Source organism: Telopea speciosissima, chromosome 9 (genome assembly GCF_018873765.1).
Source record: "Telopea speciosissima isolate NSW1024214 ecotype Mountain lineage chromosome 9, Tspe_v1, whole genome shotgun sequence".
Taxonomy (NCBI): Eukaryota; Viridiplantae; Streptophyta; class Magnoliopsida; order Proteales; family Proteaceae; genus Telopea; species Telopea speciosissima.
Window position 1 is genome coordinate 54,743,013 of NC_057924.1, and position 2,427 is coordinate 54,745,439.

The window sequence follows — 2,427 nt, forward strand, 5'->3', positions numbered from 1 at the left end:
ACAGTTAGGGCTCTCCTCCTCGTAACGAGCTTCCATGCCACAGCGGCATCCACCTGCAAAATCATCTAGAAGAAAAACATGTATAACAGAGTGTGAGCCCCACCGAGCTCGTGAGCAAAACATATTTTCGGTAAGAAAAAGTTTGCCATGACTTTTCAAGTCCTACTTTTATAATATAGTATGATAGAAACGGCAGGTTCCATAAACGATACCAAACGCAACTAAAAACGCTTTTTAAGGCAAAAAACAAAAATAAAAACTATACCAAAGATGGCCTTCTAAAGTGAACTGGTTTTATGATTTTTTTTTAAAAAATGATTAAACTCGGTGATTTTGTCGGGTAAAAATACCGAGTCTTATTTGACTCGGACCATTTATGATCTAGTTTCGTCATTTTTTACCCTAACCTAGTCTACACGACTCTTAACCAGGTTTTCCAAAATTTGACTCGACTCAGGCGACTCACCCCAATCAAAACCCAGGGCCCACTTGATAACCTTACCAGGTGTTTCTGTTCTGGAACTGGGTTGGAAAACCCCAAAACAATTTTTTGTTTTCCAGCACAGTTTTTTTCATTTTCTTTGCTGAGAAACCGTTTTTTACCCGCTTGGTTAACCTGTTTTGGAAATGTTTCCAGAAGACAATCATCCTCTATCTCTCTCTTAAATGATCATACTCTCTCTTTGTCCCTGCTGCCTTTGATGTAGCAGCGTTCTTCTTCTTTTTCCCTGGAACCCATTTAAAAATCCCATTCTCTACCTTGACCTGTCCATCACCACCACCATTCAAATCCAAAACCCATCAATCCCTTGCTTACCCATTTCCCAATCCCATGGTTTTCGAGCAATTTGCAGACATTACAAGATACTTACTGGAGCAATACCCATTTAATTTTCTGCTTTTAACTTTCTTTAACCACCATTTTTATTGTTCATAGAAAGTTTAGAAACTCTCTGTTTCTTTTCTCTTTCTCTCTCCCTTCTTCATTTTCCTGAAAACCTCATGAAAACACCAGAATACACAAGAAAGAAAAAAAAAAAAAAAAAAAAAAGAGATGGAAATCACACAAAGTGTTTGTAAAAAAGATGAAATGAAGGATCCATTTCCATTTCCCAATTTCCAAGGAGAATGGATTAATCCAAATAGTTCTTCTCCTTCTCTATCTCTACTCCATACAGGGGAAGTCAAAAAGAGAAAACCCAATTCAAATTGAAGAAGAAAGAGAAGATTTATCAAGATGAACGGTCTGTTCTCAAGCTCCTTCAAGAAGTACACAGACCTGAAGCGTCAGGCCTACCTGGACGACATGGAATCAGGTGGAGAAGCTGGAAAGGAAAGCGTGAACCTTGACAGGTTCTTCGAAGATGTGGAGAAAGTTAAAGGCCGAGATGACGGATGTGGAGAAACTTTACAAAAAGCTTCAAGATTCCAATGAAGATAGCAAAACTGTTCACAATGCCAAAACCATGAAAGAGCTCCGAGCCTGTATGGATTCTGATGTCCAACTCGTTTTGAAAAGCGTCAAGATCATAAAGGCCAATTTTGAAGCCCTGAACGCTCCAATGCCGCTCATCGAAATCTCCCTGGCTGTGGCCCTGGCTCCTCTGTAGATCGTACTCGAACCTCTGTCGTTGCTGGGTTGGGGAAAAAACTCAAAGACATGATGGACGATTTTCAAAGGCTGAGAGCAAAGATGAATATCGAGTATAAGGAGACCGTAGAGCGCAGGTATTTCACCATCACAGGTCAGAAAGCTGATGAAGAGACAATTGAGAACCTGATTTCAAGTGGGGAAAGCGAGAATTTCTTAGTGGTCCTTGAAGATGAAATGAACAAATTTCTCTGCGATTCAGGGTCTTGAAAGCAAAGCAGTAAACCTAGATTAGATTGAAGAAGAAGAAGTTGCAAGTCAGATTACACTTGGTAAGACACTGTCGAGCGGAGAAGATAGTTGCAGGTGACGTTCGATGGCGGTAGTAGATTTCTCGAGTGACGATGGTGAGTTGCAACTTCTCTGTGAAGCTCTGGAGGATGATGAGAGTAGAGAGTGTGGTTCTTGAGGACGATGGTTGGCGAGCAGAGAGGATACTTTGGAACCTTTTTTCACCAAAAATTATCCGGCACAATTTTTTCCAAATTATGCTGAGAAAGGACAAAACATGTCGGACATGTTCTGTCAAAAATGTTCCACAGCTCATAAATTTTGATTTATTCACTCAAAAACAATTTCTATGGAACACTGTTTATCAAACACTTTTTAGGTGTTTTTCCGTTTCTCATAATGGAAAAACACCAGAAACTGTTTCTGGTAAGGTTATCAAGCGGGCACCCAGTTTTCCAACTATGTCTAGTGCATGACCCCTAGTGCACGTCTAGTGCATAGCCTGGTGGACAACACATGGCTTATTTGGATCGAATGGTACAAAT

At 40.3% G+C, this 2,427-nt stretch overlaps 1 pseudogene; it reads left to right on the forward strand.

Annotated features, from left to right (window-relative positions):
* The first annotated feature begins 1,219 nt into the window (after positions 1 to 1,219).
* On the forward strand, positions 1,220 to 1,861 carry LOC122639116 (annotated as a pseudogene).
* The last annotated feature ends 566 nt before the right edge of the window (positions 1,862 to 2,427 follow it).